General features: G+C 37.1%; 1 pseudogene; it reads right to left on the bottom strand.

Annotated features, from left to right (window-relative positions):
- Window positions 1–19,956: 19,956 nt before the first annotated feature.
- LOC471589 (ATP-dependent RNA helicase DDX18-like) lies at window positions 19,957–21,923 on the bottom strand (annotated as a pseudogene).
- Between the last annotated feature and the right edge of the window lie 2,142 nt (window positions 21,924–24,065).

The raw sequence follows: 24,065 nt of genomic DNA, 5'->3' as shown, positions 1-24,065 counted from the left end.
TCTGGCCACTCAGTGGAGCTATGGGGCTCCAGACTGGTACTGGGCAGTGTCTGCAAGGTGTCCTGTGATATGATTCATCTTCAGGTCTCTCAGTCATGGATACCAGCCCCTGCTTCAATGAAGGTAGCAGGGGAGTGAAGCAGACTCTGTGAGGGTCCTTGGTTGCATTTTTGTTAAGTGTGCTGATTTTGTGTTGGTTGGCCTCCAGCCAGGAGGTGGCATTTTCAAGAGTACATCAGCTGTGGTAGTATAGGGAGAATCAGGTGGTGGGTGGGGCCATAGAGCCCCCAAGAGATTATGTCCCTTGTCTTCAGCTACCAGGGCAGGTAGAGAAAGACCATGAGGTGTGAGCAGGGTTAGGTGAGCTCAGACTCGCCTTGGGTATAGGCTCTCCTGCAGCTGCTGTGGGGAATGGAGGTGTGGTTACCAGGCTAACTGAGTCATGTTCTCAGGGGGATCATGGCTGCCTCTGTTGTGTCACACAGGTTTCCAAGGAAGTGGGGCAAAGTTGGCAGCCACAGGCCTCACCCAGCCCCCATACAGCCCACAGCCTGATATGTTGGTCTCACTCCCACCACACACCACCAGCAGCACCAAGTTTATTTCCAGGAAGCCAGTGAGCATGGCTGAGAACTTTCCCCAGGCTGCAAGCTTCCCAGCTGGGAAAGCAAGCAGGCTTGCAATTCCTTGGTTGTCCCATAGGCCTGAAGAAGCAATCTGCCTCCTTCAAAGGGTCTGTGGATTCTCTTGGCTTTCCTGGTATGTTTCTGCAGTAGTTCTTGGAGCAAAAGTTCATGATGTGGTCTCCACATGCTGCTGTGTCTGTCAGAGTGGGAGCTGCAAGTTAGTCCTGCCTCCTATTCACCATTTTCCCCTTCAAAACCAAACAACAACAACAATCTGCATTTTATTGCTTACGAAGAATGTACTTTTTGGGAGTTAGTTTTAGAAAAAGGCTTTAGGCATTTTATACATTTAAATAAAGGCCATGTAACAATAACACAAGTGTTTAAAGTGCTAATACTGGTGGTATGGTGGCTCACACCTGTAATCCCAGCACTTTGGGAGGCCGAGGCAGGCATATCACAAGGTCAGGAGATCGAGACCATCCTATCTAACATGGTGAAACCCCCTCTCTACTAAAAATACAAAAAAAAAAAAATTAGCTGGGAATGGTGGCACACATCTTTAGTCCCAGCTACTCGGGAGGCTGAGGCAGGAGAATCACTTGAACCTGGGAGGCAGAGATTGCAATGAGCCGAGATTGTGCCACTGCACTCCAGCCTGGGCAACTGAGCAAGACTCCATCTCAAAAAAAAAAAAAAAACAGTGCTAATACTTCATTCATTTTGATCAATCCTTTGAGATATGGAAAAGCAGACATTATTACCTAGGGTTGCTTAGGAGATATCTCTTTCTATATATCTCACCTACAGGGACAGGGACCTTCCCGATCAATCTTTTTCTACAAATTGAGGATTGTCAGCTTGTCTTCAGGCATTGGGCAAGTTGGAATTTTGGGGAGAAACAAAATGGTTGGCTTGAGTGTCTTGATTTCATTTCATTGACCAAATAATGTCTTTTTGCTAACTGCTGAAAATAACTTTTGATATGTATACTCATTTATGTTTTGGCAAACCATGATTAAGATCTTGAAATACCCTCACTTTAATATATTATGCCACTATGTTTTCTGAATTAGAATTCTAAGGGTGAATTACTCTCAGATGTTGTACTGAAAGAGTTAGAGTTTCTTTGGTTATATCTTCCATTCATGGAGGTTTACGATCAAAGGATTTTGGAGGAGAGAGAACCTTAGATATCTTCTATGCAATAAACTTTTGCCCATATAGTTATCCCTTTTGCTGTCTCATGTGTATACAGTCTCCCAATTTTTGAGAAAAGATGACAGTCTCATTGCTTAGCCTATGAAATCCACTTCTCCATGTACAACACAATATTGGCAAAGCTTATAATTTATTCTCATCCAAAGAACAAGATATTTTGGTGGCACCCTAATGAAAGCTTGCTACAGTCACTTTGGCTGCTCTGTGGTGATTATAAATCAAAGGTAGTACAGGTAAGAGATGGTATTTGGAAATGATCATGTTATTAAACAATTTAAGTCCCTTAAATGTCAATATGCTTTAATATACCATATTTTGAGAACATAACTGTAATGCAAAACTGGTATTTCAAAGAAAAGACAAAGAAATTAAATAATTATAGTTTTTTTGCTTAAATTTACAAATCAAAGTCAGTTGATGTTTATACATATATTCCAAGTTCATTTATTTACTATCTTTAGTGCTTGGCAATCAATAGAGACTATCAGTGGTCAAGAATTGCATGCAGACAAAATAAAAACAAAAATGTGAACATCAGTGTCTTCCTTTTTTCTTTACTCATCCTTTAACCACTGTTTCTTAAAATGTTATCTCAGAACCCATCTTCATTTGAATTGTTAAAATTTAGAGTCTTGGCACCCATCAGAACAATGTAATTGTAGTGTCTGGGTTTTGGCCATTTATTTTCAAGTCCTACATATGATTGTTCTGCCTTAATAATTGTTAATATTGCTTCCAATAGTCTCCTACTTGCTTCCTCCTGGCAGTGAATCTACCTTAATCTTAACTGCTTCCTTCAACTACTTTATTAAAGCCATCTTTACATTAAAAATAAAGATTCTTGATGTACTGGTATATAGTTACAGACTTCACTTATCCTAGGCAGCCAAACTGCAACTTGCTGATAGTAACTTGCTGATAATAAAGGAATGAGCAATATTGTGAAAGATTCTGTACAGTCATTCCCTACTTACAAAAAACTAATTCAGAGGTAATGCCTGGTCTTGAATCAGTGGCATCATCTTTGCAAATAAAAGAATAGCTCATTAATGATTAATTTTCATGCTGTCATGAATGGAACAGAGTGGTTTCCAAATAACACTCTGCTCTCTCTCTGAACCTTGGCTATATTATTCTTCCAGTAGAATTTGCTTACACTTCATTTCTGGTCATCAGTCAAGTCAGTTACAGAAGTAGTCAAGACAGGAGAGGTGGAGTGCAAAATTAGGGAATAATAAATGCTAAGTTTCAAGTGGCAGGACCTAATGTCTTTCCTGTTGATCTTTTTTTCAATAAAGAAAGAATCAGGAGGAGGAAGAAGTCTTGACTCAAAGCATTGTAGTTCTGAGTCCTTCCTACCCTAAGGAAGAATTTGACAATTCTTAATCTGCTTTAAAATGCTGGGGATTTGGGCCAAGATGGCCAACTAGAAGCAGCTATGGTGTGTGGCTCTCACAGAGAGGAATGAAAGGGGCAAGTAAATACAGCACCTTCAACTGAAACATCTAGGTACTCACATTGGGGCTAATCAAGGAAACAACCCACAGAAAATGAAGAAAAGCAAGACAGGATGACAGCCCACCCGGGAGTGACACAGAGCCAGGGGAACCTCCTCCATCCAGGGAAGTGGTTAGTGAATGGGCAACCCTGGGAAACAATGCTTCTCCAGTGGATCTTTGCAACCCCCAAAAGATCACTCTTGGGTCAGGAGATCCCTCATGAATCCACTCTACCACGGCCTTCAGTCTGATACACAGAACTGTGTGGAGTCTTGGGGGAGCAGCTGCTCAGGCACACATAGAGGCCCAGGAGCTTTACATATTCTGGTTCCAGGCTTCCTGGCAAAAGTGACTGCAACTCTGGCAAGGTGGGAGGTTGGACCTCCCCTGGGAAGGGGCTGAATCCAAGGGGCAGAGCAGTGATGGTATGTAGGTCCCATTTCCATGGCTTCTGACAGGATAAGACCCATTGGCTTGGAATTCCAGCCAACCACTGGCAACGGTGTCACCTTTACCCAGAACAGGGTTTCCAGGGGCAGGGGTGGGCTACCATCTTTGTTGTTTGGATAACACAGCCATTCCAGACTGTGGACTTAGGAGATCCCAAACTGACCGAGGGCAGAAGGGATCCCCCAGCACAGCACAGCTTCTGTATGAAATCATGGCCAGACTGCTTCTTTAAGTGGGTCCCTGATTGTATTAATCAAGGTAATCTAAAGGGACTGAATGAATAGGATAGATGTGTATATATAAAGGAGAGTTTACTAAGAATTATTGAGTCACACAATCACAAGGTGAAGTCTCACAATAAGCCATCTGCAGGCTGAGGAACAAAGAAGCCAGTCTGAGGCCTAAAATCTCTAAAGTAGGGAATGTGACAGTGCAGACTTCAGTCTGTGGTCAAAGGTCCAAGAGTCCCAAATCTGAAGAACTTGGAGTCCAATATTCAAGGGCAAAAGGTATTCAGCATGGAAGAAAGATGGAGGCCAGAAGACTCAGCCAGTCTAGTCTTTCCACGTTCTTCTTCCTGCTTTATAATTCTGGCTATGGAGGCAGCTGATTAGATCGTGCCCACTCAGATTGAGAGTAGGACTGTCTTTCTGAGTACACTGACTCAAATGTTAACCTTCTTTAGCAACATTCTCACAGATACACATAGAAACAATACTTTGCATCCTTTGATCCAATCAAATTGATGCTCAATTATCACATCAATCCATTCCTTCTCACTGGGTGGGATATCCAAACAGGGGCCTCCAGCCACTCCCACTGATGTTCTCTGGCTGACAGAGATTTGAAAACTTCCCAGGACAGAGTTCCCAGAGGGAGTGGTGGGCTACCACCTTTGCTATTTGGGTGACTTAATTGTTCTAGCTGCCAGGCTTTGGAGAGCCCAAGCCAATCAGGGTGAAAGTGGTACCCCAGCACAGCATGGCTGCTCTACAAAAGCATGGCCAGACTTCTTCTTTAAGCAGGTCCTCAATCCTGTTCCTCCCGACTGGGTGAGACCTACTAAAAGGAGTTGCCAGCCACCTTCTTCAGGTATATTCAGACCAGCCACAGGTGTGTACCTCCCTGGGACAGGGCTCCAGGAGGAAGAGGGGCAAGCTGACATCTTTGCTGTTCTGCAGCCTTCACTAGTGATACCTCCAGGTACTGGAAAATCCAAGGTGACTAGAGACTGGAGTGGACAGCCAGCAAATTGCCACAGCCCTACTGAAAAGTGGCCAGACTGTTAAAAGAAAAATAAAATAAAAAGGTCAGAAACATAAACAATTGAAGGTATATAAGTCTACAAAGATGAGAAAGAATCAGTGCAAGAATGCCAAAAACTCAAATTGCCAGAGTGCCCTCTCTCCTCCAAATAACTGGATTACCTCTTCAGCAAGGGTTCAGAAGTGGGCTGAGGCAGAGATGGTTGAAATGATGGAAGTAGAATTCAGAAGGTAAATAAAAATGAACTTCAATTAGCTAAAGGAGCCCATTGTAGCCAATGCAAGGAAGCTAAAAATTATGATAAAACATTGCAGGAGCTGAAAGACAAAATAACAAGTATAGAAAAGAATGTAACTGAACTGATAGAGCTGAAAAATGCAATACAAACTTTTCATAATTTTAATACAGAATTTCATGACACAATCACAAGTACTAATAGCAGAATAGTGTTCAGAGCTTGAAGACTGTCTTTTTGAAATAAGACAGGCAGAAAAAAACACAGAAAAAAGAATGAAAAGGAATAAACAAAACCTCCAAGAACTGTGGGATTATGTAAAAAGACCAAACCTGTAACTGATTAAGGTACCTGAAAGAGATGAGGATAATGGAACCACGTTGGAAAACATACTTCAGGATATCATCCAGGAGAACTTCCCCAACCTAACAAGACAGGCAAACATATGAATTCAGGAAATGCAGAGAACCCCAGTAAGATGCTCTATGAGAAGATCATCCCAAGACACATAATCATCAGATTCTTTGAAGTTGGAATGAAAGAAAAAATGTTAAGGGCAGCTAGAGAGAAAGACCAGGTCATCTACAAAGGGAAGCCCATCAGACTAACAGCAGACCACTCAGCTGATACTCTACAAGCTAGAAGAGATTGGGGGCCAATATTCAACATTCTTAAAAGATATTTCAACCCAAAATTTCATATCTGGTCAAACTAAGCTTTATAAGTGAAGGAGAAATAAGATCCTTTTCAGACAAGCAAATGCTGAGGGAATTCATTACCACCTTACCTTACAATAGTTTCTGAAGGAAGCACTAAATATGGAAGGGAGACTTTTATCAGCCACTACAAAAACACACTGAAGTACATAGACCAGTAACACTATAAAGCAACAACATAAACAAGTCTGCAAAATAACTAGCTAATATCATGATGACGTGATCAAATCCATGCATAACAATACTAACCTTAAATGTAAATGGGCTAAATGCTCCAATTAAAAGAGACAAATTAAGAATAAAACAGATGAAGAAGGTGGATAAACAATCAAGAGCCATTTGTATGCTGTCTTCAAGAGACCCATCTCACATGCAATGACACCCATAGGCTCAAAGAGATGGAGGAAAATCTACCAAGCAAATGGAAAACATAAAAAAGCAGCAGTTGCAATCCTAGTTTCTGACAAAACAGACTTTAAATTAACAAAGTTCAAAAAAGACAGAGACGGGAATTACATAATTGTAAAGGGTTCAATTCAACAAGAAGAGCTAACTATCCTAAATATATATGCACCCAATACAGGGGCACCCCACATTTATAGAGCAAGTTCTTAGAGACTTTCAGAGACTTAGACTCCAACACAATAACAGTGGGAGGGGCTGGGTGTGGTGGCTCATGCCTGTAATTCCAGCACTTTGGGAGGCTGAGGTGGGTGGATCACCTGAGGTCAGGAGTTCGAGACCAGCCTGACCAACATGGAGAAACCCCATCTCTACTAAAAATTCAAAATTAGCTGGGCGTGGTGGTGCATGCCTGTAATCCCAGCTACTTGGGAGGCTGAGGCAGGAGAATCATTTGAACTTGGGAGGCGGAGGTTGTGGTGAGCTGAGATCACGCCATTGCACTCCAGCCTGGGCAACAAGAGTGAAACTCCATCTAAAACAAAAACAAAAACAAAAAAAAAACAAAACAAAAAACAAAACGGGAGATTTTAACACCCCGCTGAGAATATTCGATCATTAAGACAGAAAAATTAAGAAAGATATTTAGGACCTGAACTCAGCCCTAGATCAAATGGACCTGATAGATATGTACAGATCTCTCCACCCAAAAACAATAGCATGCACATTCTTCTTATTACCACAAGATATTTACTGTAAAATTGATCAAGTAATCAGAAATAAAACACTTTTCAGCAAATGCAAAAGAACTGAAATCATAACAAACAGTCTTTCAGACCACAGCACAATCAAATTGGAACTCAAGACTAAGACATTCACTGAAAACCATACACCTATATGAAAATTGAATAACTTGCTCCTGAATTACTTTAGGGTAAATAATGAATTTAAGCCAGAAATCAAGAAGTTCTTTGAAATGAATGTGAACAAAGATAAAATGTACCAGAATCCCTGGGACACAGCTCAGGCAGTGTTAACAGGGAAATTTAAAGAACTAAATGCCCACATTACAAAATTATAAAAATGTCTATTTAACAACCTAACATCACAACTGAAAGAACTAGTGAACTAAGAGCAAAGAAATCCCAGTGCTAGCAGAAGACAAGAAATAACCAAAATCAGAGCTGAATGAAAGGAGATAGAGACATGAAAAACCATTCAAAAGATCAACAATCCAGGAGCCGTTTTTTTTTTCTTGAAAAAGTTAATAAAATAGACTGCTAGCTAGGCTAATAAGGAATAAAATAGAGAAGATTCAAATAAACACAATCAGAAATGATAAGGGGAATATTACCACTGAATCCCCCCAAAATACAAATAACCATCAGAAAATATTATGAACACCTCTATGCACATAAAGTAGAAAATCTAGAAGAAATAGATAAATTCCTGGACACATACACCCTCCCAAGACTGAAGCAAAAAGAAATTGAATCCCTGAACATACAAATAATGAGTTCTGAAATTGAGGAAGTAATAAATAGCCTACCAACCAAAAAAAGCACAGGACCAGACAGATTCACAGTGAATTCTACCAGATGTACAAAGAGCTGGTACCATTATTACTGAAACTATTCCAAAATACTGTAAATGAGGGACTCCTCCCTAACTCATTCTATGAGGCCAGCATCATTCTGATACCAAAACCTGGCAGAGATACAACAAAAAAGAAAACTTCTGGCCAATATCCTTGATGAATATCAATGCAAAGATCCTCAACGAAATACTGGCAAACTGAATCCTGAAGCACATCAAAAAACGTATTCATCATGATCCAGTAGGACTCATCCCTGAAATGCACATTTCATTCAAGATATGCAAATCAATATACGTGATTAATCACATAAACAGATCTAAAGACAAAAACTATGATTATTTCAATAAATGCAGAAAAGTATTTTGATAAAATTCAACAATCCTTCATGTTAAAAACTCTCAATAAATGAGGCATTGAAGAAACATACTTCAAAATAATAAGAGCCATATATAACAAACCCACAGCCAACATTATACTGAATGGGCAAAAGCTGGAAGCATTCTCCCTGAAAACTGGCACAAAAGAAGGATGCCCTCTCTCATTACTTTTATTCAACATAGTATTGAAAGTTCTGGCCAGGGCAATCGGTCAAGAGAGAGAAATAAAGGACATCTAAATAGGAAGAAAGGAAGTCCAACTGTCTCTCTTTGCAGATCCAGAAAACCCCATTGTCTCAGCCCAGAAACTTCTTAAACTGATAAACAACTTCATCAAAGTTTCAGGGTACAAAATCAATGGGCAAAAGTAGCCAGTATTCCTATACCACTCACAACAGTCAAGCCAAGAGCCAAATCACGAATGAATACCCATTCACAGTTGCCACAAAAAAAGAATAAAATACCTAGGAACACATCTAACTAGGGAGGTGAAAGATGTCTACAAGGAGAACTACAAAACACTGTTCAAATAAATCAGAGATTAAACAAACAAATGGAAAAATATTCCATGCTCATGGATAGGAAGAATTAATATTGTTAAAATGGCCATACTGCCCAGAGCAATTTTTAGATTCAATGTTATTCTCATTTTCTCATTAAACTACCACTGATATTCTTCACAGAACTGGAAAAATATATTTTAAAATTCATACAAAATCACAGAAATGCCTGAATAGCCAAGGAAATTCTATGCAAAAAACAAACAAACAACAATGACAAAAACAAAAACCCCAAAACCCCCAAACAAAGCTGGTGGTATCATGTTACCCAACTTCAAACTATACTACAAGGCTGCAATAACCAAAACAGCATGGTGTTGGTACAAGAACAGACACATGAACCAATGGAACAGAATAGATTCCAGGAATAAGACTGCACAGCTAAAACTATCTGATCTCTAACAAAATCAACAAAAACAAGCAATGGGGAAAGGATTCCTTATTCAATAAAGGGTGCTGTGATAACTGGCTAAACATATGCAGAAGACTGAACCTAGACCCCTTCCTCACACCATATGCAAAAATTAATTCATAATGTATTAAAGACTTAAATGTAAAACCATTTTTTACTATAAAACTATATATAAATAAACTATATAAACTATATATAAAAATACACATAAACTATATATATATATATAAACCCTGGAAGACAACCTAGGTAATACCATTCAGGATATAGGCATGGGCAAAGATTTAATAATGAAAATCCCAAAAGCAATTGTAACAAAAGCAAAAATTGACAACTGGGATCTAGTAGAACTAAAGAGCTTCTGTGCAGCAAAATAAACTATCAACAGAGTAAACAGACAACTTACAGAATGGAAGAAAATTTTTGCAAACTATGCATCTGACAAAGGTCTACTATCCATCATCTATAAGGATCTTAAACAAATTGTCAAGAAAAAACAACCCCATTAAAAGTGGGCAAATGACATGAACAGACACTTCTCAAAAGAAAACATACATGTGGTCAATAAGCAGACGAAAAAAATCTCAACATCACTTATCATTAGAGAAATGCAAATCAAAACCACAATGAGATACCATCTCACACCAGTCAGAATGGCTATTATAAAAAGTCAAAAATTAACAGATACTGGTGAGGTTGTGGAGAAAAAGAATGCTTATACACTGTTGGTCGGGGAGTAAATTAGTTCAACCATTGTGGAATACAGTGTGGCAATTTCTCAAAGACCTAAGGACAGAAGCATCATTCAACCCAGCAGTCCCATTCATAGATATATACTCAAAGAAATAGAAATTGTTCTATTATAAAGACACATGCATGTATATGTTCATTGCAGCGCTATCCACAATGGGAAAGACATGGAATCAACCTAAATGCCCACCAATGATAGACTGGATAAAGAAAAAGTGGTTCATATACACCATGGAATACTATGCAGCCCTAAAAAGGAATGAGATTTTGTCCTTTGTAGGGACATGAATGGACCCGGAGCCCATTGTCCTTAGCAAACTAATACAAGAACAGAAAACCAAATGCCACATGTTTTCACTTATATGTAGGAGCTAAATGATGAGAACATATGGATAAATAGAGGGAAACAATACTTAATTACTAGGCTTAATACTTAAGCCTAGTAATACTTCATCCTAGTAATACTTCATTACTAGGCTGAAGAGTATTGGTATATTAGTATATAGTGTATATACATATTACACACCTACCATTAGTATGTAGTATATATATTATGCTCCAACACTATTCATCCTTTAAAAAGAAAGAAATTCTGCCATTTTCAACAACATGGATGAAGCTGGACGACATTATGTAGGTGAAATAAGTCAGTCAAAGAAAGACAAATACTGCATAATATATATTATCTATCTCCCCTTCCCCCCTCCCTCTCTCTCTATATATATATACACACACACACACAGATCACGCATATATATGCATATACATATGTATACACACATACACCACACATCAATACTATATATATATATTCACACGCACACACACACACACACACACTTTTAGGTGGATACCATATCTTGGCTATTGTGAAGAGTTCTGCAACAAACATGGAAGTGCAGATATCTCTGACACACTTATTTTATTTCCTTTGGTATATACCTAGCAGTGGGATTGCTGGATCATATGATAGTTCTATTTTTATATTTCCTGATGAACCTCCACCCTGTTTTTCATAATGGCTATACTAATTTACATTCCTACCAACAGTGTAAAAGGGCTCCCTTTTCGCTACATACTTAGCAACATTTGTTATCTTTTTTTTTTTTTTTTTGATATTAGCCATTCTAACAAGTGAGAAGGAATTCTTTGTGGCTTTAATTAGCATTTCCCAAAAGATTAGTGATGTTGAACAATTTTTTGTAAAGCCTGTTGAGCATTTTAAAAATATATATCTGTTGGCCATTTATATGTCTTCTTTTGCAAAATGTCTACTCAGGTCCTTTGTTCAATTTTTAATCTGGTTATTTGTTTTCTTACTATTGAGTTGTTTGAGTTCTTTATATATTTTGGATATTAACCCCTTATGAGACATATGATTTGCAAATATATTCTCTCACTCCATACACTATCTTTTGACTCTGTTGATTGTCTCCTTTGCTGTGTTTCTAGAAGCGTTTTAGGTTGATGGAATCCTATTTGTCTATTTTTGCTTTTATTGCCTTTGTTTTTGGGATTATATATAAAAAAGTCTTTGCCCAGACCAATGTCAGGGAGAGTTTCACCTGTATTTTCTTCTAGGAAGTTCATATTTTCAGGTCTTACATTTAAGTCTTTAATCTATTCTGAGTTGATTTTTGTATGTTGTGTGAGATGAGGGACTAATTTTATTCTTCTGCATGTGGATATTCAGTTTTCTTAGCATCATTTGTTGAAGTTACTCTTATTTTCCCACTGTGTTTTCTTGGTATCTTTGCTGAAAATCAATCAGTTGTAAATATGTGAATTTATTTCTGAGCTCTCCATTCTTTTCTATTAGTCTATGTGTTCGTTTTTGTGCCAAAACCATGCTGTTTTGATTACTATAATTTTGTAGTAGATTTCTTCTCTCCTCTCCTTTTGTCTCTTCTCTTTTTTTTTTGTTTTGAGACAGGATCTCACTCTGTTGCCCAGGCTGGAGTCCAATGGCATGAACAGGGCTCACAGCACCCTCAACCTCCTGGGCTCCAGTGATTCTCCTACCCAAGCCTGCCTAGTAGTCCGGACTACAGGCATGTGCCATCATGCCCATTTGATTTATTTTTGTAGAGATAGGGGCTCATTATGTTGTCCAGGCAGGTCTTGAAATTCTGGGCTCAAGCAGTCCTCTTGGCTTGTTGGGATTATAGGCATGAGCCACCGTGACCAGCCTATAGTAGCTTTTAAAATCCGGTAGTATGATGCCTCTAGTTTTGTTCTTTTTGCTCAAGATTGCTTTGGCTAGTCAGGGTCTTTCTTGGCTTCATATGAATTTAGGCTTTTTTTTTCTATTTCTGTAAGAAATGTCATTGGAATTTTCAAAGCATCTACATTGACTCTATAGATCACTTTGGGTAGTATGGAATTTTTTTTAACAATGTTTATTATTTCAATCTATGAACATGGAATATTTTTTATACTGATTTTTGTGTGTTAAATTTGTATCCTTCAATGTTATGGAATTTGTTTATTAGTTTTTTTGTGGTGGTTGTTGAAATCTTTTGGGTTTTCTATGTATAAGATCCTGTCATCTGCAAAAGGAGAGAATTTAACTTCTTTCTTTTCTATTTGGATATTTTAAAATTCTTTCTCTTGCCTAACTCTATCTAGGAGTTCCATTACTATGTTAAATATAAGTGGCAAAAATGAGCATCCTTTTCCTGATCTTTGAGGAAAAGCTTTCAACATTTCATCATTGAATGTAATATCAGCTGTAGTTTGTGATATATGGTCTTTATTGTGTTGAGGTACATTCCTTCTATACCTTATTTGTTAAGAGTTTTTATCATAAAAAGGTATTGAGTTTTGTCAAATGACTTTTCTGCATCTGTTGAGATAATCATATGGTTTTGTCTTTCATTCTGTTAATGTGATGTATCACATTTAAATAATTCATGTAAATTGAACCATGCTTGCATTCCAGAGATAAATCCCACTTGATCATGGTGAATGATCTTTTCAGTGTGCTGGTGAATTCACTTTGCTAATATTTTGTTGAGGATTTTTGCATCTATGTTCATCATGGGTATTGGCCTGTAATTTTTTTTTTTTTTTTTTTTGTATACTCGTCTGGCTTTTGTATCAGGGTAATGCTGGCCTCATAAAATGAGTTTGAAAACTTTCCTTCCTCTTCAATTCTTTTTGGAAGAATTTGAAAAGAACTGGTGTTAATTATTTAAATGTTTGGTATAATTCAGCAGTGAAACCACCAGATCCTGGTCTTTTATTTGACGCAAAACTTTTTATTAGTGATTCACCTCCTTACTTGTGATTTGTCTGTTCAGATTTTCTATTTCATCATGATTTAGTCTCTGCAGGTTGTATATGTCTAGAAATGTATTCATTTTTTCTAAGTTATCGAATCTATTGGTGTATAATTGTTCATAGTAGTCTATTATGATCCCTATATTTCTGTGGTATCAGTAATAGTTTCTTCCCCATTATCTCAAAAATAAATGTTATTTGAGTGTTCCCTTTCTTTGTTCTAGTCTAGCTAAACGTTTGCTGACTTTATCTTTACAAAAAATCCAACTCTTTTTTATTGATCTTTTCTATTGTTTATCCAGTCTCTATTTCATTTATTTCTTCTTTTATCTTTATTATTTCCTTTCTTTTTTGACTTTGGGCTTAGTTTGTTCTTTTTTCTTCCTAGTTTCTTGAAGTATAACACTAACTTATTTATTTGCCTTCCTTTCTTCCTTCCTTCCTCCTTCCGCTTCCCTTTCCTCTCTCTCTTTCTCTTTCTTCCTTCCTTCCTTCCTTCCTTCCTTCCTTCCTTCCTTCCTTTCGAGTTTCACTCTTGTTTTTCACTCCAGACTGGAGTGAAATGGCATGATCTCACCTTACTGCAACCTTCACCTCCTGGGTTCAAGTGATTCTTGTGCCTCAGCCTCCCGAGTAGCTGGGATTACAAACATGCACCACCATGCATGGCTAATTTTTGTATTATTGGTAGAGACGGGGTTTCTTCATGTTGGTCAGGCTGGTCTAGAACTCCCAATATCAGGTGATCTGCCCACCTCAGCCTCATGAAGTGCTATGATTACAGGCATGAGCCACTACACCCAGCCATCTTTCTTTTTTATGTAGGAATTTATTACTATAAACTTTCCTGTTAAAACTATTTATATGTTTAATGTTTGTGGGTACATACTACCCACAAATATATATATATATATATATATATAGTAGATGTATATATTTATGGAGTACATGGTATATTTTGATACAGCCATGAAATACATAATAACCACATCAGGATAAATGGGGTATTTATCACTTCAAGCATTTATTATAATTACTTTTGCTGTATCCCATAAGTTTAGGTTTTAATGATGTGTTTTTATTTTTGTGTGTCTCAATTATTTTTAAATTTCTTTATTTCTTTTTTTACCCATTAGTCGTATAGGAGTATGTCCTTTAGGAATTCTTTATGCTTAGAATAAAGTAGAGATAGCAGTGACCATATCAGATGTTACAGAAAGAAAATAAAAATTTACCATGTTACTATTAAAATAATGCACGTCTGTATGACGCATATTGGATTATCATGATCTTCATAGGAAGTTCAAACACAACCAGATAGAACTTTTTGTCTCTCCTTTCACAGAAGACATAGTATATTTTTCAACCTCTATGCTTCACTCATATTCGAGATGATTCATTCAATTTTCTTTGCTGAACATTAATCAATAAAATGTTTAAAATGACAATAAAGATTATCTCTTATTTCATATGTGAGAGATAAATATGTATATAATTTATTTTCATGAGTGTATTTTAGGCTTTGTAGATCTTTCTTTTTTCTTTTTATTTTTTATTATATTTTAAGTTCTGAGATGCATGTGCAGAATGTGCAGGTTTGTTACATAGGTATACACGTGCCATGGTGGTTTGCTGCACCCATCAACCTGTCTTTTACATTAGGTATTTCTCCTAATGCTATCACTCCCCTAGCACCCCACCCCCCAACAGGCACCAGTGTATGATGTTCCCCTTCCTGTGTCCATGTGTTCTCATTGTTCAACTCCCACTTATGAGTGAGAACATGTGGTGTTTGGTTTTCTGTCCTTGTGTTAGTTTGCCGAGAATGATGGCTTCCAGTTTCATCCACGTCCCTGCAAAGGACATGAACTCATCCTTTTTTATGGCTGCATAGTATTCCATGTTGTATATATGCCACATTTTCTTTATCCATTCTATCATTGATGGGCACTTGGGTTGGTTCCAAGTATTTGCTACTGTGAACAGTGCTGCGATAAACATAAATGTGCATGTGTCTTTATGGTAGAATGATTTATAATCCTTTGAGTATATACTCAGTAATGGGATTGCTGGTTCAAATGGTATTTCTGGTTCTATATCCTGGAGGAATCACCACACTGTCTTCCACAATGGTTGAACTAATTTACACTCCCACCAACAGTGTAAAAGCCTTCCTATTTCTTCACATCCTCTTCAGCATCTGTTGTTTCCTGATGTTTTAATGATCACCATTCTAACTGACATGAGACGGTATCTCATTGTGGTTTTGATTTGCATTTCTCTAATGACCAGTAATGATGAACATATTTTCTTTTTTTTATTTTTTATTATACTTTAAGTTCTAGGGTACATGTGCACAACGTGCAGGTTTATTACATATGTATACATGTGCCATGTTGGTGTGCTGCACCCATTAACTCATCATTTACATTAGGTATATCTCCTAATGCTATCCCTCCCCCCTCCCCCAACCCCACAACAGGCCCCAGTGTGTGATGTCCCCCTTCCTGTGTCCAAGTGTTCTCATTGTTCATTTCCCACCTATGAGTGAGAACATGCGATGTTTGGTTTTTTGTCCTTGTGATAGTTTGCTGAGAATGATGGTTTCCAGCTTCATCCATGTCCCTACAAAGGACATGATGAGCATATTTTCATATGTTTGTTGGCTGCATAAATATCTTCATTTGAGAAGTGTCTGTTCATATCCTTCACCCAATTTTTGATGGGGTTGTTCATCTTTTTCTTGTAAATTTGTTTAGATTCTTTGTAGATTCTGGATATTGGGTCAGACGGATAGATTGCAAAAATTTTCTCCCATTCTGTATGTTGCCCGTTCACTCTGATGATTTTCTTTTGCTGTGCAGAAGCTCTTTAGTTTAATTAGGTCCCATTTGTCAATATTTTTTGTTGCCATTTCTTTTGGTGTGTTAGTCATGAAGTCTTTGCCCACACCTATGTCCTGAATGGTATTGCCTAGGTTTTCTTCTAGGGTTTTTATGGTTTTAGGTCTTATGTTTAAGTCTTTAATCCATCTTGAATCCTTCCTTACACCTTATACAAAAGGATTAGTCTTTAATCCATCTTTAATAATACACAAAATAATCTTAATACATATACAAAATAATCCACCTTTAATAATATACAAAAATTGTGTATAATTTTTGTATAAGATGTAAGGAAGGGGTCCAATTTCAGTTTTCTGCATATGGCTAGTCAGTTTTCCTAACACCATTTATTAAATAGGGAATCCTTTCCCCATTGCTTGTTTTTGTCAGATTTGTCAAAGATCAGATGATTTTAGATGTGTGGTGTTTTTTCAGAGGCCTCTGTTTTGTTTCACTGGCCTATATATCTGTTTTGGGACCAGTACCATGCTGTTTTGGTTACTGTAGCCTTGCAGTATAGTTTGAAGTCAGGTAGCCTGATGCCTCCAGCTTAGTTCTTTTTGCTTAGGATTGTCTTGCCTATGCAGGCTCTTTTTTCATTCCATATGAAATTTAAAGTAGTTGTTTTTCTAATTCTGTGAAGAAAGTCAATGGTAGCTTGATGAAGATAGCATTGAATCTATAAATTACTTCAGACATTATGGCCATTCTCATGATATTGATTCTTCCTACCCATGAGCATGGAATTTTTTCCATTTGTGTCCTGTCTTATTTCCTTGAGAAGTGGTTTGTAGTTCTCCTTGAAGAGGTCCTTCACATCCCTTGTAAGTTGTATTCCTATGTATTTTATTCTTCTTGTAACAATTGTGAATGTGCTTTCACTCATGATTTGGCTTTCTGTTTGTCTATTATTGGTGTGTAGGAATGCTTGTGATTTTTGCACATTGATTTTTTTATCCTGAGATTTTGCTGAAGTTGCTTATCAGCTTAGGGAGATTTTGGGCTGAGACAATGGGGTTTTCTAAATATACAATCATGTAATCTGCAAACAGAGAAAATTTGACTCCCTCTCTTCCTATTTGAAAACACTTTATTTCTTTCTCTTGCCTGAGTGCCCTGGCCATAAATTCCAATACTATGTTGAATAGGAGTGGTGACAGAGGGCGTCTTTGTCTTGTGCCGGTTTTCAAAGGGAATGCTTCCAGTTTTTGCCCATTCGGTATGTTATTGGCTGTGGTTTTGTCATTAATAGCTCTTATTATTTTGAGAGATATTCCATCAATATGTAGTTTATTGAGAGTTTTTAGCATGAAGAGCTGTTGAAATTTATCGAAGGCCTTTTCTGCATTTATTGAAATAATCATGTGGTTTTTGTTGTTGGTTCTGTTTATGTGATGGATTACATTTACTGATTTGCATATGTTGAACCAGTCTTGCAGTCCAGGGATGAAATTGACTTGATCATAGTGGATAAGCTTTTTGAGGTGCTGCTGGATTCAGTTTGCCAGTATTTTATTGAGGATATTTGCTTCAATGTTCATCAAGGATATTGGCCTGTAATTTTCTTTTTTTGTTGTTTCTCTGCCAGGTTTTTGTATCAGGATGAGGCTGGCCTCATAAAATGAGTTAGAGAGGAGTGCCTCTTTTTCTATTGTTTAGAATAGTTTCAGAAGGAATGGTACCAGCTCCTCTTTGTACCTCTGGTAGAATTAGGCTGTGAATCAATCTGGTCCTGGGCTTTTTTGTTTGTTTGTTTGATGGGCTATTAATTACTGCCTCAATTTTAGAACTTGTTATTTGTCTATTCAGGGATTCGACTTCTTTCTTATATAGTCTTGGGTGGGTGTATGTGTTCAGGAATTTATCCATTTCTTCCAGATTTTCTAGTTTATTGGCATATACATGTTTATACTATTCTCTGATGGTAGTTTGTATTTCTGTGGGATCAGTGGTGATATCCCCTTTATCATTTTTTATTATTTCTATTTGATTCTTCTCTCTTTTCTTCTTTATTAGTCTGGCTAGTGGTGTACTATTTTGTTGTTCTTTTTAGAAAACCAGCTCCTGGTTTCATTGATTTTTTGAAGGGTCTTTTATGTCTCTGTCTCCTTCTGTTCTGCTCTGATCTTAGTTATTTCTTGCCTTCTGCTAGCTTTTGAATTTATTTGCTTTTGCTTCTCTAGTTCTTTTAATTGTGATGTTAGGGTGTCAATTTTAGATCTTTCCTGCTTTCTCTTGTGGGCATTTAGTGCTATAAATTTCCCTCTAAACACTGCTTCAGCTGTGTCCCAGAGTTTCTGGTATGTTGTGTTTTGTTTTCACTGGTTTCAATGAACTTATTTATTTCTGCCTTCATTTTGTTATTTACCCAGTAGTCATTCAGGAGCAAGTTATTCAGTTTCCATGTAGTTGTGTGGTTTTGAGTGAGTTTCTTAATCCTGAGTTCTAATTTGATTGCACTGTGGTCCGAATGACTGTTTCTTATGATTTCCATTATTTTGCATTTTCTGAGGAGTGTTTTACTTCCAATTATGTGGTCAATTTTAGAAGATGTGCAATGTGATACTGAGAAGAATGTATATTCTGTCTATTTGGAGTAGAGAGTTCTGTAGATGTCTATTAGTTCTGCTTGGTCCAGAGCTGAGTTAAAGTCTGGAATATCCTTGTTAATCTTCTGTCTCATTGATCTATCTAATATTGACAGTCGGGGGTTAAAGTCTCCCACTATTATTGTTTGGTAGTCTAAGTATCTATGGAGGTCTCTAAGAACTTGCTTTGTGAATCTGGGTGCTCCTGTATTGGGTGCACACATATTTAGGATAGTTAGCTCTTCTTGTTGCATTGATCCCTTTACCATTATGTAGTGCCCTTCTTTGTTTTTTTTTTTTTTTATCTTTGTCGGTTTAAATTATGTTTTATCAGAGACTAGGATTGCAACCCCTGCTTTTTTTTTTTTTTTGCTTTCCATTTGCTTGTTAAATATTCCTCCATCCCTTTATTTTGAGCTTATGTGTGTCTTTGCACTTAAGATGTGCACGTGAGATTTCCTAAATACAGCACACTGGTGGGTCTTGGCTCTTTGTCCAATTTGCCAGTCTATGTCTTTTAATTGGGGCATTTAGCCCATTTACATTTAAGGTTAATATTGTTATGTGTGAATTTGATCCTGTCATTATGATGCTAGCAATATTTTCAGGAGGAGTCATGAGACACTGTCAAAGTTCAAGAAATAACTAAATGCAAAAAAAATAACCTGAGACTCCTTTCTGCATTACCACCAGCTGCCCAGTACACTGGGTCACCTTTTACAGCAGTAAGCACAGCAATCCATGCCACAAAAATCTTCACAAAACAAGAAGAAAAAGTACACAAAGAATTATATTAAAACAGTAACTTACATTTGTGTGTATGAGGGAGAAATACTTAAAATTAAAATATTATATAATCACAAGAAAGCCCAGATATTCCTTGAGCAACCAAGAAAATTAAAGCCTGTTTTATATCCCAATACAGAAGCGAGACTTGATATAAGTAACAGTGCTCAGTGCTTGCAACCCCAGTCAATTTTTACTCATGTTAGATAAGTTTAAATTCTAAAGGCTACAAAAATCCTGATAAATCTAGGGGAAAGAATTGATTTTAAAACAAAGTTATTCAAGATGAAAGAATGGCATGTCTTCAGTTAGAGAACTGCCTGCTATCAGGTGATTTCTTGCTAATGTGTTTAAGGATTTTGGACTTCTCAACTTTGGTAGCCAAATCCACCACCACCTCCTTGCTTTTTCTGCTTGCCTTCATTGCTCTTGACTTTCAGATCAATAAAGGGAGGCACCTTGAAACCAAATGACAGAGCAACTTGAGAAAAATTTAAGTTATTAACATTAAAGATCTGTTTCAGAGAATGGGAATCATAGGCTTGTATGTATGACTTATATGTTTCCTGGGCTGACTTATGAAGAAGGTAATTCTTTTTAATCAGTTTCTCAAGTTGAGACTGAATGTCAGAAATTTTAGACCAGGAAAAGTCAAATTCATTTAATGGAACCTTGGATTGTTTCAAGTAGCAAAGAAAACCCAATTTTCTCTCCCATTTAGGCCTCTGGCTGTTCTACCCACACTATGAATATATTCCTTAGGGTCATCTGGAGGGTCATACTGAACAATGCAGTCCACTTCAGTAATGTCCAGTCCTCTTGCTGCCACATCTGTGCACAATAGTATTCCCAAATCTGCGCTGGAGAATTGGAAGAATGTGGTTGTATGCTTACTTTGCTTTTGCTTTTCATGAATGGCCAAGATGAGCAAATAAATGTAGTTCAGCAACTCACAGTGGTATTTCATGGACATACAAGATGAAAAGAAGACCATAAGCTTCTTCTTTCAGTTCTTAAGGAATGTAAAGAGCAGAATGAATCTCTTTTCATAAGGACAAACAACATATCCTTGCTCAAGACCATACACTGTTTCATTAGCATTATCATCATCATCACCAACATACAACGGCTCCTTTTTCAGAGAAATCCTTGCCAGGTCTTCAACTTTTTGAGTTTGGGTGGCAGAAAAGAGCATAGTCTGTCTATGAGTTGGCAAAAGTTTAATAATTTGCTTTAACTCCTCTTCAAACCCAACATCCAAGATACGATCAGCTTCATCAATAACCAGACACTGCAGGTTTTTATACATAAACCCTGGGGTATTCTGCATATGGCCCAGCAGACGGCCTGATGTGGCCACAATGATGTTGATCCCATTAGCAAGTTTCCGTGCTTCAGCAGATCTGTTACTCCCACCCATTATCAACCCATAGGTATGCACGTGGTGAGTCATTTGCTCCTTAAGAACCACCAAAAGTTTCCATGGCTAGTTCTCCAATAGGTGAGAGAATAAGGACTCCTATTCCATTCCTGGGCATGAACTTTAACTTAACCATGAGTTCAACTGCAGGGATAAGAAAAGCCAGGGTTTTACCACTTCCTGTTTTTGCAGCTGCTAGACGATCCCTGCTTTCCAGAAGTGGTCTGATACTTTTATGCTGAATTTCAGTCATATTTGTAAAACTCATTTCTTTTATTGCCTTCAGAGTGTTTTCATTGACAAGATTATACAGAGAAGCAAATGAAGTATATTCAACAGCTCCTGTCAGTCCCAGGGGCAGGCTGGGCACCTCACTGTCATCTTCATCATTATCTGGCTTCTCCACATTATTTTCTGTTTCTTTAGGATTCTCGGCACTTTCTTCTTGAGATTCCCCTTTGTTTTCAGTTTTTGCTCTTTTTTTGTATCAGGCCCAGCATCATTCATCATTTTTCTTTTTTTCTTCTTCTTTTTTGATTCTGGATTGGGAGACTGCATTGCTGTTTCTCCGTTGGTTAATACAGTGGATTTCTGGGGAGATTTTTTAACTTTTATATTTTACACTGCTTCTTGAGACACATCTCCACTTTGAGCTTCTGATAAGCCCACATTCATAGAATGTTTGATTTTTTAACCTTTCCATCTCCCGTTGTTTCTTCAGACACATCTCCATTTTGAGTTTCTGATAGGGTCAGATTTGAGGCCCCCTGCAACTTTAGGTTCTGCTGCTGCAATTTGAGGTTCTGCTTCTAGATCTTCTTGCACAGGAGTTTCATCAGCAGGTGAGACATGCTGTCCAAGAAGTGCCTAGACCACGGCGCCACACAGTACATCTACTGAATTCTCCGGGCTGATGTTACTTCCCTTCCGGGGGCACGTGTGCTGCTCAGCCAACCGGAAATGCCTGTAGTAGATCTTTCTTACTATGTGGATTCAAACATGTCATGAGCCCATAATGTTTTTTAAACACCACTTATAATCAATGTCTGTCATCACATCTTTAACTTATCCTAGGCATGTTAAATTCTATTTATCCCCTTATAATGTTATCATTAATAGAATAGCGGATTTCAGAACAAAATCTAAATCATTAAATAAAATAGAGATTAGATAATATACAGGCTCTAGTATATTTTACATATAATATACTATCAAAATTTAAATAAAAACTTGAGTTTGATAAATGATATTATCCTCACAGGGGAAGATAAAATATTTTCCTTCACTCATTGCTAGGTTCATTGTGGCAGTCCTGATAACAAATGACAGATTAATAAGAGAAAAGTATACATGTGTATTTAATACGCTTTACATGACACAGGAGGCTTCATAAGGAAATGAAGACTCAAAGAAATGGATAAACCAGTGTATTTTTTAAGCCAATGTATTGTTTTGTGGTAGGTTTCATGAAGAAATCGACAATTGTGGAACAGTATAATTGGGTAAAAAAGTATGATTAAAATGGCAATAAACTGGGGGGTAATTAGCAAGACTTGTTTATTCAGATTTGTCTCTGTGACTCTGTGTCTTCAGAGGTAAGAATGTTTCTTTCCTCCAGGCATAGGTAGGGTAACTCTTCAATAAGTGTCTTGTGACCTGCTTCTGGAGAAATTCAGAAAATCCTTTTTAGGTTTTATCACTTGCTTCAGGAAAGAATGGCTCGGGGAAGGTAAAAATGACTTTTTGGCTTCTGATGTGTTTTCAAATGCCAAGGTGCCACATTTTGGGGTAGACCCTCCTGAACCCCATCATCTTTAAGAAGCAGTGCTATCTCTGTTGATTTTTCTCTATGGAAGGCATTAAGAACCCCACTGTTTTATCTCCTTCATTAATTCATTCAATTCTAATTGGAGATCTACATCATACAAGGTACTACGCCAAGAGCTAAAAAAAAAAAGTGCCAGGAGGAACCCCAAATGTTTTGGTGAACTAATGCTGAATCATACTCTGACACATAGTAGGTATTCAATAAATATTAGTTAAATAAGTACAATTTCAATATTTTCTCTATCAATCTTACCTTTTACAGATCAATTTAACCTTCCCACCTATTTGCCTTCCCAGATAGCCCAGGGAAGACCAAAGGAAAGCAGATGTACTGTCGTACTGTGTATAGCTTACCTATATTGACCCATGCACAAGATGAATCACAAGATATTGATATTTATAAATGCAGAGGGATTTTGTATTCTTTCAACATAAGTTTTGGTTTAAAATTAATCAGACATACCAATTAACAGAGCTAAATCTACCTATAGAATATTTTCAGTTGACCTAGTGGCCATGACATTGAGTATTCTTTTTTATTCCTATCAAATTTGTTCACATTTAAAAAAATCAGTGTTTACTTTGTGTGGGTACGTAATAGTATATATTTATATGGGACATGAGATGTTTTGATACAGGCATTCAATGTGTAATAATCACATCATAGAAAATATTCATCCCCTCAAGCATTTATCCTTTTTGTTACAAACAATCAAATTATCTCTTTTAGTTATTTTTAAATGTCTAATTAAATTATTATTGACTATACTCACTCTGTTGTGCTATGAAATCCTAGGTCTTATTCATCTTCCTAACTTTTTTGTATCAATTATATGCTTTTAGTTATTTTAAAATGCACAATTGAATTATTACTCAGTATGATCACTCTGTTGTGCTATGAAATAATAGGTCTTATTCATTATCTCTAACTATTTTTTGGTATCAATTATACTCTTTTAGTTATTTAAAAATGTGCAATTAAATTATTATTGACTGTAGTCAATCTGTTGTGCTATGAAATACTAGCTCTTATTTAGTCTTTCTGTTTTTTTTGTATCCACTAACCATTTCCACTTCTCCCCAACTTTTTCCCACTACCCCTCCCAGCCTTTGGTAACCATCCTTCTATTCTCTGTCTCCATAAGTTTAATTGTTCTGATTTTTAG

The sequence above is a fragment of the Pan troglodytes genome, chromosome 4, assembly GCF_028858775.2.
Source record: "Pan troglodytes isolate AG18354 chromosome 4, NHGRI_mPanTro3-v2.0_pri, whole genome shotgun sequence".
In the NCBI taxonomy this organism is placed as follows: Eukaryota; Metazoa; Chordata; class Mammalia; order Primates; family Hominidae; genus Pan; species Pan troglodytes.
The sequence above is the reverse complement of the archived record's forward strand: the minus strand, read 5'-3'. Positions and strand labels throughout refer to the sequence as shown.